Source organism: Berghia stephanieae, chromosome 14 (genome assembly GCF_034508935.2).
Source record: "Berghia stephanieae isolate SIO BIC M18660-M18661 chromosome 14, UCSD_Bste_1.3, whole genome shotgun sequence".
Taxonomy (NCBI): domain Eukaryota; kingdom Metazoa; phylum Mollusca; class Gastropoda; order Nudibranchia; family Aeolidiidae; genus Berghia; species Berghia stephanieae.
Window position 1 is genome coordinate 8,330,584 of NC_088373.1, and position 17,500 is coordinate 8,348,083.

General features: G+C 35.1%; 1 protein-coding gene across 1 annotated transcript in view; it reads right to left on the minus strand.

The window, feature by feature from the left end:
- Window positions 1-17,500, minus strand: part of LOC144959737 (uncharacterized) — a 575,502-nt gene that overhangs the window by 457,311 nt on the left and 100,691 nt on the right. Inside the window, exon 3 of the mRNA XM_078892433.1 lies at window positions 5,667-5,785. The gene's annotated coding sequence lies outside the window, so the exon portion shown is untranslated. The remainder of the gene's footprint in view (window positions 1-5,666; window positions 5,786-17,500) is intronic.

The following is a 17,500-nucleotide window of genomic DNA, read 5'->3' on the forward strand; positions in this document are numbered from 1 at the left end:
AAACTTCGGAAGAGAAAAATACAGACAATGGACGTTCCGATGACAAACCCTCGTCAGCAAAGTAACCCCCCCCCCCCCCTCCCCCCAAAATAATTTCTTTTGCTCTAACAACACACTGTTCCTTTTCTTTAAATGTTATGATGTAGGCAAAAAATTTGAATAAGAAAATTGTTGGTTGTATCGTAACGAATTGTGACGATTTTCCTGTAGTTGGTAAGGGGAGGGTTAACTTGACATTTAACTGAAGCTTTTATATAGCGCAATATCCACTAAATGTGCTCAGTGTCCCTGACCGACATCAACACGAAACAATAAGAACGAGACAAAACGCCTGTTAGGCGATATTACAATTTTTTGTTCCGACAGAGACAAAGCTGTTGACGGCCAGGTACTCATTTTACACCTGAGTACGGTGAGAGAATGTGAGTAAAGAGTCGTTTCCAAGGACTCAACTATGCGCCGAGCGAGCGAGGCTCGAACCCAGGACCTTCCGATCCTAAAGCGAATGTTATACGACAAGAGCACATAGCCGAGTATAAAGGAACGATCAAAATATAAAACAATAACCCCCCAAAGAACCCCCCAAAAAACTCTCACACCTGGGACTTCGCGAAGTCTTCCATCAATAACCCCCTGATATTGCTTTTATACGAAACCCACCGAAAAACAAACACATACATACACACAAACACAAACACACACAAACACACACAAACACAAACACACAAGCACACACACAAACAAACACACACAACCCCCCCCCCCACACACACACACATACACACAAACACACACACACAAACATATACACAAACACACATACACACATACACACACACAAACACAATCACACACACATAAACATACATACACACAAACACACACAAACAAACACACATACACACAAACACACAAACACATACACACTCACAATCACAAACACACACACACAAACACATACACACTCACAAACACAAACACACACACAAACACAAACACACACACACGCTCACACTCAAACCCCCACACAAAAACACATGCACACAAACACAAACACACATACACAAACACACATACACAAACACACATACACACAAAAACAGAATCACACACACAAACACAAACACACACACAAACATACAAACACACACAAACACACAAACACAAACACACATACACACACAAACACAATGATAAGAACCCGTTTCCACCTAATCCAGTATCAGTCTAATTTTGTTACCAAAACCAATAGCCATAATTATTCCAAATTGGTTTCTTGGCCCTACCAGAATTTGGCACTATGTAACCTAAACTCCCTGGCAACGCAACTAAACTGGTTCTTGGGTCTCTGCTAAACAAATTATCCTTCTGGCTTCCAGCCATGGATCTTCTCATTTATATATATATATTTTTTTTTTCACAAATAATAATGTATTAACTTCATGCAATATGGTCATGTTATAGTGAATGACATAATCAGTTAGATGGTGAAACGGTTTGAACTGAGATATTGCCAAGTTTACTTAAAAGGTCTATTTTTACCATAAATGAGTTCTTGTCATAAATGATTATTAAATCAACCCTTTTTGTAAATCTTTGGGAAATGTCAAAGCTTAATTAATTTCACTTTTAAATATTTTTTTTACAGCTAGTCAAGTCGAAAAATGTATGAAATTTGAGAAAAGTTGCTGGATACCTTTCCCTTACATCTGAACATAACTTTATGAAAAATCACCCGATTTACTTTTTAAAAAAAGATTAAAATGCTCTGGTGAGTATATTCTTTCAGAAAATGCAAAGATGTACAGATATATTATATATATATATATATATATATATATATATATATATATATATATATATATATATATATATATATATTACAATAAAGAAAATAAACAAATTATGCCTTTTCCACCACGACACCATAAGATATCGTTGCCTAGGCATTCCACGACGGACTATAGATAATTCAACAAACAAGATGTCTGATGTCAACAGGAATCAACCATGTTGTCCAAGTGAATATAAAAAAATGATATAACTTAATATAGCGCAATTTACACTTAATGTGCTCCTGGCGCTTTACATTGGTCCCTGTCCAACTGAAACACTTCACAATGATGGCGAGACATTGAGCGTGTGTTAGGTTGTACGTGTAAGGGCTAACACACACCGGAGACTGACTCCAAGACCCAGCGCTGTCGTCCTTTACCGTCTTCCATCGGGCACGGACAAAATTATACTAAAGAATAAAGAGAAGAGCCGCTAGACTTACTTACCCATACCAAGCTCGAAAACAAACGGCAGAGAGAGAGAGGACGTCGGGTGCTTGGTATGGGTAGGTAGGTCATGCGCCTCTTTTCTGTATTCTTAGTATTTTGTCCGTGCCCGACTTCAAACGTTTATTTTTTAGGCAATTGACAATAATATTAATGATAATTATAATGGTGATAATAATAACGTAAAATCATCTAAAGATTTAATTAATAGATTAGTTTTTTAATAGATTGAATTTTACATTAAAAATAAAAGTCCTTGGTACAAATCAAATAATTCACATTTTATGAATCAACATAAGATACGACGATAATGATTTTTGACACTGTACAATGAGATTTGTTTACATAAGATTTATATAATCATGAAATGTTCTTATAGCAAGAGTAATATTATTGCTCCTGCTGCTGCTACCACCACTACTACTACTACTACTACTACTACCACTACTACTACTATTACTACTACTACTACTCAGTGGCGGTTCTAGCCTATTTACAGTGGTGGGGCAAAGATGATTCGGTCATAAATATATATATATATATATATATATATATATATATATATATATATATATATATATAGATATATTATTTTTTATTTTATTTTATTTATTTATTTATTTTTTAATTAATTTTTTTTTAATTATTATTTTTTTCACCTTTAAAAAATAATATTTCAACCACAAATAATCACATTCACAATGAAATGACAATACAAGTAGATTTTAATTATTCCAAACGTAATCAAAACTGAATCACGAAAGAGAATACCACTAAAAAATAAAGCGACGAGACATAATGCGACAACACCTTGACAATACAAGTCCATTTCGTTCACTCGAAAAAATTAAAGATTTGCTTTAATCCCTCAACGGCGAGATTAATATTTCTGTTACATTATTGGTTTTCAGTAGTATGTAGTAACCTTAAAGTTTTAATCGAGAAGCAACAACAGCGATATGACTCGAGTTTCATTCAGAGCTCAAATTGCATTTCACTGCTGTCTTGATGATTAGAGTGATTGTGCCGGTGGTGGTAGTGGTTGGAATAGTGGTAGCGGTGGTGGTGGTGGTGGAGGAGGATGTAATTATGGTAGTGGTTTTGGTGGTGCTGTTGGTTAGAATGATAGTTGTGGAGACGATGACGGAAATGTTATGATGATGTTGATATTGTTTTTATTGCTATTGTAGTACTTGTTGTTAATATTGTTGTTGTTGTTAATGATGAAGATAATGATGATGATGATGATGATGATGATGATGATGATGATGATGATGATGGTGATGATAATGATGATTATGATGACAACGACGATGTCGTCGACAATGATGGTTACCATACGATATTACAAAGTTTATTCAATCTTAGGCTTTCGACAATAAATCATACAATTTGATGACCACATGAAAGTGGGAAAAAAATGGTAAATGGAACCAAACAATAAACTGATACCATTAATAACCACACAAAATACAACAATAGTAATACCACCAATACGTACAATAATAATAATAATAATAATAATAATAATAATAATAATAATAATAATAATAATAATAATAATAACAATAATAATAATGATGATGATGATAATAATATAATAATAATAATAATAATAATAATAATAATAATAATAAATAATAATAATAATAATAATAATAATAATAATAATAATAATAACAATAATAATATTACCATCATCATTACTACCACCACCATCATTACTACTACCACCACCGCTACCACTATCACTACCACCATCACCATCATTATTACGTTTCCAATCATTTTTTCTCGTTTAAAAAAAATTGATATCTATCAAAACAGTCGAAATTCCGGTCATTTTTTAAAAGGGTAGTTAAAATATCTACGATTTTATTAGCCCTGAAAACTACGATTTTTATTTTCCTATTTCAAGTAGGCAGCTCTGCTATGACAAGTACTCGTATCAGTATCAGTTCCATAGTCAAAATAAGACAAACAAAAACAACGTTTATTTAATCTTAGGCTTTCGCCAATACTTCATACAATACAATTAAGACAAAATAATGTTACGAATTTCTCCTCATGCATTCGTTAGACTATAACAATAACGACCGTGTTATCTTTACTCCTTACCCAACCAACCCCGAGCTTCCCGCCTCTTCATCGCGAACTATCTTATGTATGTATTAGCTTCAGGACGGGCAAGTACGGAATCTGCCCACCCTTCCGTATTTCCTCTATAAGTCAGTTAGAATTCAACTCTCTCCTTTTCTCAGAAGAGTATTTCTCGTATACTAATTCAAATGTTGAGCAAACCAAAATGGTGGTTGTATTTTATATATTTATTTAGTCGTGACTTTTGAATAAAAGTGTTTTGTTTTATTATACGGAATACAATAGAAAATTACATTGTTTTGCAAAATTATTTTGTCTGGCAATAAAAATACAGCGGTAATTACTTTAAGAATTAAAAAAAAAGAACAAATTAATTTGTTAAAAAAACAAAACAAAAAAAAAAAACAACAACAACAAAAAACAAATAAGAAAACAATTTAAATAAATGAGTTTTGAGAAGCACTAAAGAAAACGAGAAAAAAAAGAAAAGTTTAAATGGATAAACAAATATATAAAAACAACACAAATCAATACTAAATTGATGTAAAATTAGTAAATTAATAAATTTAATTCAATACTGGAACATTCCCAAAGTCATTACATCAATGGTACCAGCACAAGTAAGGCAATAAATAAGAAAAAGTTCGTTTGCCAAAATCTCTATTTAGTTTTCACTGGTTAATAAGGTGGGCTCATTTGAATTAGCCCGACCTAGTACTAGAGAGGCCAGACAGCAAAAATCGGAGTTAGTTCACCGTCAGGCGACGAGACGATGAGATGACGATGTGGGCGGAGTGGAGTGGTTGGGGGGGGGGGGGGGTGATAAAAAAAGAACAGGAGCGTATCCTGGTTTATGCATTAAGGGATGCATGGTGATTCGCAATCTATCAAAAATACACACAAATTGATTTCAGTACGAAGTATAAAGTTTAAGTAGTAACTTTTGAAATTATCTAATTTAAATTTGATTATTTCAGACCTGGTAATACAGCATATAACTTGAAAAAACAGGCTGGTATTTGCCCACCCTGCCCATTATTACCAGCCGTCCCTGCTACTACTACTACTACTACTACTACTACTACTACTACTACTACTACTACTACTACTACTACTACCACTAGAAGGTTGGTCTAGCGCCGGCTCTTCTCTTTATTCTTAGTATTTTGGCCGTGCTCGACGTTTTTATCCGGAAGACGGCAGAGGACGGCAGTGTCGGGTCGTCAGAGTCAGTGTCCGATATTGTTCAACCCTAATATGTTATAATACTAACTATGTACTCACCTACAAGCGGCTTTGGTATCCGACGAAATGTGACAAGATTTTCCGTTCTTGGTTTTTCAACATATCCAGATTGTCACGTGTGTTTGGAAACTTGGACTTCGACTGAACAAATAATGAGTCTGGAAAGAAGAAGAAATTAAATAATAATAATAATAATAATAATAATAATAATAATAATAATAATAATAATAATAATAATAATAATAATAATAATAATAACAAACAAACTGCTTAAAACAAACAAACAAACAACTCAAAACAAACAAACCAAGACGTTGTCTGAATAGCAAGATGGATAGAACTAATGACTACTCTTGACTCCATAGACGTAAAGCTAGAGATTGTGCCCCTATATAGGCTCGAACTCAGAACCCTTCACCCTGATCCGAAAGCGAGTGTCATATGCCACTAGACCACACAAACATAACCGCACAAACAACCAAACAAACAAACAAACAAACTGCTCAAAACAAACAAACTGCTCAAAACAAACAAACAAAGACGTTCTCTGAATAGCAAGATGGATAGAACTAATGACTACTCTTGACTATATAGACGTCTAGCTAGAGATTGTGCCCGCCCGTCCATAATGGCAATCCTCCATTGGCAGAGATGCTGCTGTTTTTGGAATCGGCAGCAGCTAGATCCGAAAATGATGACGAATGGACATGTCGTGTATTTGGCCAATGATTCGATTCCTATTTGATACTATACGTGCGGCTATGTGGTCTAGTGGTATGACACTCGCTGTCGGATCGGAAAGTCCTGTGTTCGACGAGCCTCGCGCTCGGGGCATAGTTGAGTCCTTGGAAAAAAGGCTCTTTACTCACATTTTGTCACCGTACTCAGGTGTAAAATGAGTACCTGGTCGTTAACAGCGTTGTCTTTGTCCGAAAAATTGTACTATCGCCAAACCAGCGGCATGTCCCGTTCTACATGTTAAATGTTGCTGTTGGACAGGGACCCCTTGTAAAGCGCTTTGAGCATGTTTAGTGGATTTTGCGCTATATAAAGCTCAATTTAATTCAATTTATACTAAGCTGTTAGAAGCTGTGAACCGTAACAAACTAATGAACAAAAACGAATAGAAAGAAGAGCCTCGAAAAAGAACAAAATGTCACCCTTCGTCTCAAAACGGTATTATGTCGGCGTGGACCAGATGCTAAAAAGTCAATTTATGGTTAAACTGGTCAAAAATATGAAACGTTGGCATTTAGCACAGTAAAATATGGTATTCCTTCTCCTCTATAAAGCATTTAAACTCAACGTAAGTCTTATATTTCTGAATACAAATTCCATTTTCAGCATCTTAATCATCCCGACTTAATACCAATTTGAGACGAGGGGTCACAAATTAGATATCGAAGTCGTTACGGTTCTGGCTCAAAACCCTTCTTATGAGCAACAAAAAACAAAATAACCAAAAACATGCATCAGACAAAATGGTAAATATTTATTTTCAAACATCTGGATTAAGTAGTCCTTCAGTAGTCCGTGGAGTCGGGGTTTATTCCGGTTTCCATAGCGTGAAACGGACAATGGCAATTGCTTGCTACCCTTTCGATAGGATGCTAATCTATCGTAAAGTAGTTTCCGCCAGATCTAACAGAACTAGCCTGGTTGAACTATTGAACACAACTCACGATTTGTTTTCTTTTGTGGCCAAGGACTGGCATTTTGACGTCATTTTTTGGCCAGTGTCAGGCCATAACTTTACGAAGGCCAAGGTCGATCTCGGACCCCTTGCGTGTGAAGCTAGTGCTCTACCTACAAACACAACAGCTGAACCAAACAAACAGGACACCACAACAGGGATTTAAAAAAACCCACTTAAATTGAGCTTTCATATAGCGCAATATCCACTAAATGTGCTCAAAGCGCTTTGCAAGGGGTCTCTGGTCAACAGCAACATTTAACATGTAGGACGGGACATAACGCCTTTATTAGGCGATATTACAATTTTTCGGACAAAGACAACGCTGTTAACGACCAGGTACTCATTTTACACCTGAGTACGGTGAGAGAATGTGAGTTAAGAGTCTTTTCCAAGGAGGCTCGAACCCAGGACCTTCCGATTCGAAAGCGAGTGTCATACCACTAGACCACATAGCCGCACGATCACAAGAGAGACAAACGTCTAGCAATGAATTACTCGCCCGTCGGAGAGTGGTGGGAGGAGGAAGGGGGGGGGGGGGAGAGAGAGAGAGACCAGACAGAATGGCTAATAATTATTTTCAAACATTCTAGATTATTCTCATTCAAATCCAATTCCCATTAAAGCCATCCACTACAATAGCCTGGAATTCTTTACAATATATTTTTATTCCTAATCAAAATAAATTTTTGCTGGGGTTCTATATTTCTTTATCTCTTCTTCTTCTTCTCTTTTTCCCTTTCTCCTGTTATTGTCCTTAACTCATTTCTCAAACAATTACATTCAAAGAGTTTTTGAATTGTCCTTTTCTTCGAGATTGTTCCAGAATTGTTGCATTGTTTTTTGTTTTTTTTTTATTTTTGTCGTCCTTGTTGTTGTCATTGTAATTCTTTTTGGCGTGGCGCGTCTAGACATGGCCAAATTCCAAAACACAAACAAAATCTCTTCTTTTTTTCTCGAGATTTGGCCAGAAAACTTCTGCTTAGCATAATTTCAATCAGATGAAATAAAACAAAACTTGGCATGAATTATTTAACACAAAATTTTAAGGAGGTCTAGCTATGCCATCGATCAAAATGAAGTCTCGGATTCATTTTTTTTTCTTTGGCAAATTGTGGATCATTATGATATTTGATATTATAATAAAATAAAATTTGTAAATAATATACAAAATTTCTGGCCAAAACGTAGAAAAGGGTGTTTATCAAAGAAAAGTTTTATTCATAATTTTGGCCAGACAACTCGCCCGTCCAATCTCGATCGATTCGGAAGTCTCAGGTTTGAGAGATTTTGCCAAGATGAAGTTCGTTTTAATAGATCAATAATATTTGAAGGGCGAGTTTTCTGTCCAAAATTTCGAATACGTGATTTTTTTTTTTCAGAGAACGACAATACTTAATAAAAACTTGAAAAAAAAAACTTGAGCTTTTATATAGCGTAATATCCACTAAATGTGCTCAAAGCGCTTTACAGGAACAGCAACATTTAACATGTAAAACGAGACATGACGCCTGTTAGGCGATATTGCATTTTTTCGGACAGAGGCACAGCTGTTAACGACCAGGTACTCATTTTACACTTGAGTAAGGTGAGAGAATGTGAGTAAAGAGCCTCTTCCAAGGACTCAACTTTGCGCTGAGCGAGGCTCAAACCAAGGACCTTCCAATCCGAATGCGAGTGTCATACCACTAGACCACATATAAGTGGCATTACTGTTTCTGCTTTTGTTATTGGGGTACATTGGCCAGACAAAATCCGTAATAAATAAACAAATAAATAAATAAATAAAATTCAATTTAATTCATCCCATAGGATAAATTTGTCTCTAGAGTCTATTCGCAGATAAAACTGGAATAATCCAGGCGTCAGCCGCAGTGCATCACCGCAAACTGAGCTAGGGCGAGGCGACTTGCTCAAAGCCACACACCGTAGCGGGTAGTCGAACTCGGTACCTTTCGAGTACGAAGCAAGGACCGTACCACGGAGTCACGCTACCCCTGAGGATGTATAGATAGTATGCGCTTGGCTAAGAAGCTCATAACATTGCCATCCGGAAGTATAACGGACCAACACACAAAACTGTGTGTATCCATGAACGTTTATAGTCAGGTTAATACAGTTCAGTGAGCATTACTCATAAATGCGGACGGCAAAAAACAATAACAAAGACCTGAGTGACGTCATCTTCGAATTATCTATATGACAGATGCAGAGTACAACCAGTCAGTATGCGAATAACGAAACAAATATGGAAACTGTTAGGACACGTTGTCCGACAAGATGAAAATATTCCTGCACAAACCTCAACGGATGATTACTTCAAACGAGGAACCAAATACAGAGGGCGTACGCCAACTTCACTTCCAACAACATTGAATCAAGATCTCAAAAAATATCAAATACATTTAGAAACAACAACCGAAGAACTGATTTCAACAAGGAAACATCCAATTTCCTGAGCACCTTAACACACGCACGATAACCTTCAAAAGCGAAGAACACTTGCACTGGACAAAGATTTTTTTATGGAAACAAATTACTAACTGGATACTAGAAACAGACTGACACACTCGAAGTAACATACACACACACACACACACACACACACAAACACGCACACGCACATTCACAGCAAGCGTCCATATAGATAGAATGCGCTTGGCCAAGTAGTTCACAACATTGCCATCCGGAAGTATAACGGACCAACACACAACTCTGTGTAACCATGAACTTTTATAGTCTGGTTAATACAGTTTAGTGAGAACAACTCACAAACGCGGATGGCAAAAACAATAACAAAGGCCTGAGTGACGTCATCTGCATACTATCTATAGACAGCGCTGTCATGCTCATTCATTCATTCATTTCTGCTTTTTAGTTGAAAGAAAAAAGAGAAGTAAAAACAAAACCGCCTCACATAATAGATAAGGACAAAACATCAATCACACCTCCTCACATAATAGATAAGGACAAAACATCAATCACATCTCCTCACATAATAGATAAGGACAAAACATCAATCACACCTCCTCACATAATAGATAAGGACAAAACATCAATCACACCTCCTCACATAATAGATAAGGACAAAACATCAATCACACCTCCTCACATAATAGATAAGGACAAAACATCAATCACACCTCCTCACATAATAGATAAGGACAAAACATCAATCACACCTCCTCACATAATAGATAAGGACAAAACATCAATCACACCTCCTCACATAATAGATAAGGACAAAACATCAATCACACCTCCTCACATAATAGATAAGGACAAAACATCAATCACACCTCCTCACATAATAGATAAGGACAAAACATCAATCACACCTCCTCACATAATAGATAAGGACAAAACATCAATCACACCTCCTCACATAATAGATAAGGACAAAACATCAATCACACCTCCTCACATAATAGATAAGGACAAAACATCAATCACACCTCCTCACATAATAGATAAGGACAAAACATCAATCACACCTCCTCACATAATAGATAAGGACAAAACATCAATCACACCTCCTCACATAATAGATAAGGACAAAACATCAATCACACCTCCTCACATAATAGATAAGGACAAAACATCAATCACACCTCCTCACATAATAGATAAGGACAGCACATCAATCACACCTCCTCACATAATAGATAAGGACAAAACATCAATCACACCTCCTCACATAATAGATAAGGACAAAACATCAATCACACCTCCTCACATAATAGATAAGGACAAAACATCAATCACACCTCCTCACATAATAGATAAGGACAAAACATCAATCACACCTCCTCACATAATAGATAAGGACAAAACATCAATCACACCTCCTCACATAATAGATAAGGACAAAACATCAATCACACCTCCTCACATAATAGATAAGGACAAAACATCAATCACACCTCCTCACATAATAGATAAGCACAAAACATCAATCACACCTCCTCACATAATAGATAAGGACAAAACATCAATCACACCTCCTCACATAATAGATAAGGACAAAACATCAATCACACCTCCTCACATAATAGATAAGGACAAAACATCAATCACACCTCCTCACATAATAGATAAGGACAAAACATCAATCACACCACCTCACATAATAGATAAGGACAAAACATCAATCACACCTCCTCACATAATAGATAAGGACAATACATCAATCACACCTCCTCACATAATAGATAAGGACAAAACATCAATCACACCTCCTCACATAATAGATAAGGACAAAACATCAATCACACCTCTAAGGCTCTTGCCCAATTTTGTTTTTCAAGAAACAACGCAGTTGTCTGACATGTAGTTACTTATTTTACACCTGGGTAGATGAGATAATGTAATATAACGATGTTTGATATTTGAGGCAAGAGAGTAGCAAAATACAAATAAAATTTAAAAGACACAAAAAAAAAAGAAAATGGACCCAATGTGTGACCCTTCGCCTCAAAACGGTATTAAGTCGGGATACTTAAGATGTTGATAATTGAATTTATAGCCAGAAATATCAGACTTGTGTTGAGTTTGTATGTTTTATTGAGAAGAATGGGTACCATATTTTAGGGTGCTAATGCCAACAATTTATATTTTTGACCAGTTTAACATTTAATTCGGCTTTTAAGCATCCTGTTCGTTCCGACATAATACCGTTTTAGACGATCGGTCACATTTGGTCAACGACTCGCAGACATAGGGTCTTAAGAAAGTCCCAGATTTTATAGGTTTTGACCAGATGGGGGGTCATTTTCATCGATCGATATTTATTTAGAGGACGTGTTTTTCTTTTTGTTTAATTGTTTTTTTCCCCCAAAGTATATCAGCACTGGTCATCCACCAATAGATAGTTCGAAGATGACGTCACTCAGGCCTTTGTTTTTGTTTTTGCCATCCGCGTTTGTGAGTTGTTCTCACTAAACTGTATTAACCAGACTATAAAAGTTCATGGTTACACAGAGTTTGTGTGTTGGTCTGTTATACTTCCGGATGGCAATGTTGTGAACTCCTTGGCCAAGCGCATTCTATCTATACGATTCAACAGTCATGACGTTACTTCCCTCGTAATGACGCATGGTAACTTAGTAACTGGTTCTAAACTATCGGAACAATGACGGACGACCCTTATGAAATATTTCTCCGACGATCATACAAGCGTATCCAGAGAAAAAAAAAACAAAACAAAACATTATGAATTTGATCATGTTTTGACTTTTACACATTCTGATCACAAGACATATGAAAAGTTCTAGCCAGCGTGAAGAATAAAAAGTACATAATTTCTTTGTTTAGAACCACGATGGCCGCAGTTGCTGGGCGACATGACATCAGACTAATGAATCCAATTCTTCGATCATAATTTGATCACGTTTCCCATTCACAATGGGAATCAAGACAAATCTCAACACTAGATCATAATAATGTCTATATATATATATATATATTTATTACAGCTATAAAATGTTACTTATTATATATTGATTAGAACTATCTACGATTCATCTCTAAATTTCCACACACACACACACACACACACAAGGACACACACACACACACACTACACACACACACACATAAAAGAGTATCTAGCCACGGTATATTTTGGGTGAGAGTGAGACGATACATTTCTAGAATACTGTAGTTGAGGACACGTACTTGTCGACTAGGGTGTCTGGCACGGGGGCTGGACATGAAAGCTTTTAACAACTCACTACGTGACTAGGGATGTTAAGATATGGCGCTGATGCCATGATACTACTGGAACCCCCCCCCCCTCCTATCTATCTATCTATCTATCTATCTATCTATCTATCTATCTATCTATCTATCTATCTATCTATCTATCTATCTATCTATCTATCTACTATCTATCTATCTATCTATCTATCTATCTACTATCTATCTATCTATCTATCTATCTATCTATCGATCTATCTATCTATCTACTATCTATCTATCTATCTATCTATCGATCTATCTATCGATCTATCTATCTATCTATCTATCTATCTATCTATCTATCTATCTATCTACTATCTATCTATCTATCTATCTATCGATCTATCTATCTATCTATCTATCTATCTATCTATCTATCTATCTACTATCTATCTATCTATCTATCTATCTACCAATCTATATCTCTATCTATCTATATCTATCGGGGGCTGGACATGAAAGCCTTTAACAACTCACTACGTGACTAGGGATGTTAAGATGCACTGATGCATATACTACTGGAACCCCCCCCCCCCTCCTCCTATCTATCTATCTAATTATCTATCTATCTATCTATCTCTCCATCTATCTATCTTTCTATCTATCTCTCTATCTATCTATCTATCTGTCTATCTGTCTATCTACCCTATCTATCTTATCTCTATCTATCTATCTATCTATCTATCTATCTATCTATCTATCTATCTACCTATCTATCTATCTATCTATCTATCCATATCTATATCTATCTATCTATCTATATATCTATCTATCTATCCATATCTATATCTATCTATCTATCTTTCTATCTATCTATCTATCTATCTCTCTATCTATCTCTCTATCTAACTACCTATCTACCTGTCTATCTATCTAACTACCTATCAGTCTATCTATCTATCTATCTATCTATCTATCTATCTCTCTATCTAACTACCTATCTACCTGTCTATCTATCTAACTACCTATCTGTCTATCTATCTATCTATCTATCTATCTATCTATCTATCTATCTATCTATCTATATCTCTATCTATCTATCTATCTATCTATCTATCTACCTATCTATCTATCTGTCTGTCTATCTATCTATCTAACTATCTGTCTATCTATTTACATATCTATCTATCTATCTCTCTGTCTATCTATCTATCTATCTATCAATCTATCTATATCTATCTATATCTATCTATCTTTTTGTCTATTGTACTTCTCTATCAATATCGCATTCTCGTCAGCACATATACTCTTTCTCATTGTCTCCTTCTATTTATCTTACACACTCTCCGTCTCCTCTCTCTCTCTCTCTCTCTCTCCTCCCATCTCCTTATCTCTCTCTCTCTCTCTCTCTCTCTCTCTCTCTCTCTCTCTCTCTCCCAATCCTTTATTTTCCACCCTTCCCGCTCTTTCTCATAATCTTTATTCCTCCCTATAACATCCCCCCCCCCCCCTTCCCATTCTCGTTTCCCGTCCATCCACCAACCAAGACCCTTGGACAGCGCGGCTCGGTCATAATTGCCGTTGGGTTTATTGAACCAAATAATAATTGAGGTAGCTAAATGTCCTAATTTGTAGCCAAAGACGCCCGAACGAAACGATGCGAGTTTGGACAAAAACTCAGGTCATGCCGTACGTGCGTGCATGCAGCTCTCGGACTCTCTAAGAAACCAATTGGATTCAGTAGTCTGATGTCACGCCTCCCGGCAACGGCGGCCATCTTGGTTCTAAATAAAGAGAATCATTACTTTTTATTCTTCATGCTGGCTAGAACTTTCCATATGCTTTGTGATCAGAATGTGTAAAAGTCAAAACATGATCAAATTTATGGGGTTTTTTTCTCTGGATACGCTTTTATGCTCGCATGGAGAAATATTTCATGCGGGCGTCCGCCATTGTTCCGATAGTTTAGAGCCAGTGTTACCTAGTTACCATGCGTCATTAGGAAGGAAGTGACGTTACGACTGTTGAAGAGTATTCTCCCATCAGTCCTTGCTTGCCACACGATATCATCAACACTGACTTCAGAACTATTTACTCACTCAATCCTAGATATTTTTGCTACTTTTAAAAATTGGAAGAAATGTATAATATATAAAATGAGCATGTAACAAAAAATAAGTTTTTAATTCAACGACCATTATTAAACATGTAAAAAACTAAAAACACTATACTTTGATACTACGCCTATAATTTGTCTCAGAAAAATGTAATATATTGCATGGGGTAAAAGTAACCCCGGGTAAACTACGGATATAGTCAGTGCTAGGGTTGAGTGAGTTAAGGAGACTTGCCAACTGCAACGAAGAATTCGTAGAAAATACGAATAACTGTTTGGCTTAAATTTCTCAACTTGTGGGGCTATTATTATTATGTGGTCGTGTTTTGTTGATAAAGGGGAAACCCGAAACGTCCACCGCATTTTTATATCATGACGTTTGCGGCTCAGTGGTAAAATAAAGTGTCTCGTCTTGTCAGACATGTCAGACAAGTCAAGCGATGTTAAGCGTGGAAGTGACCGGATGGGTGACAGATATCGTGGAACATTCTGGTCCCTTCGTTGTGTCATTGGGTAAACGACCCCCCCCCCCCACCCCACCTCCCGACTCGACCTGGGTAGGAATTAGGACCTGGTATTACAAATAGGACGCCTAACAAGCGACTGGTACTGTATGAAATGGAAATGTGGTTCCATATGACCTGTTGGGGGAATGATAATATATGAAAGCGCATTGACTATGGAAAAAAATCTCTGAAAGCGATCTATGTGAATATTCATATTTATTATTATTTATTGTTCATTTATAAAATCGATTCCTGTACCCTTAGACAATACAATCGAATCCATCGCCTGATTTCGGACTTTGTAGGATGATTTAACTGATTATTGCCATACATTGCTTACCACCATTTGGAAAGAACTCTAGCCTATTGTAAAATACGTCCCGTCAGATATATGTGCCCCATCCTCACAAAACGGTATTATGTCGGAACGAACCAGATGCTTAACAGCCGAATTTAATGTTAAAACTGGTCAAAAATATAAATTGTTGGCATTAGCACCTTAAAATATGGTATCCATTCTCCTCAATAAAACATACAAACTCAACACAAGTCTGATATTTCTGACTATAAATTAAATTTTCAACATCTTTGCCAACCCGACTTAATACCGTTTTGAGGCGAAGGGTCACATATAACGATTTTGACAAAGTAATTAAAAAATAAATGTAAATTAAATTCCTCCCATCCTTTGAGGTCCACGTTTTAATGACTTTAAATTCATTCAATTGACGCTTTCATTAAAAAGGTACATAACTCTAATCTGAAAAAAAAACCTATCCAAAATTTTGACCAGAAAACTCGTCCTTCAAATTATATATCGACGAACTACAACTATCCTCATCTTGCCAATAAAAAAACCCATCAAACCCAAGACTTCATCGAAATCCCAGGTTTGATATAATTTTGCCAAGACGAGGCCCATTTTTAAAGATCGATATAATATTATTATAATTTGAAGGACGAGTATTCTGTCCACAATTTTTTAAATACGTGTTTTTAGTTTTTGTAGTTGTTGTTGTTCAAAGTAGGTCTGTCTAATGATAGATCAATTGTTATTTTATTCCTAATTGACAATCTCACTACCTTTGGCATGATCGATAGCCACTCAAACTAATCACCACTTCAATGAAACCTTTGGAATCAAAAGATAATTATTTTTCACTCCAGGCTTCGTCCTGGGTTAACAGCCTTACACCACGTGATAGATACTCACAAAACACTTATTTTTATATTGGAAAAAAAAAAACAAAAAAAAAAAAAATAAATAAATAACAAAATACAACAAATAACAATAATGATAATAATAATAATAATAATAATAATAATAATAATAATAATAATAATAATAATAATAATAATAATAATAATAATAATATATAATAATAATAATAATGTATAATGATAATGATAATAATAGTAATAATAATAATAATAATAATAATAATAATAATAATATAATAATAATAATAATAATATAATAATAATAATAATAATAATAATAATAATAATAATAATAATAATAATAAATAATAATAATAATAATAATAATAATAATAATAATAATAATAATAATAATAATAATAATAATAATAATAATAATAATAATAATAATAATAATAATAATAATAATAATAATAATAATAATAATAATAATAATAATAATAATAATAATAATATATAATAATAATAATAATAATAATAATAAATAATAATAATAATAATATAATAATAATAATAATAATAAACTCCGAAACCCCAGACTCTAGGCGCTTAACAACTATTGGCTCTTGGTTTATCTAGTTCAAATTATTATTGAAGAATAACTAGACGACGATAGTGCTGTTATTGACCCCCTACCTACCCAATTAAGATATGTATA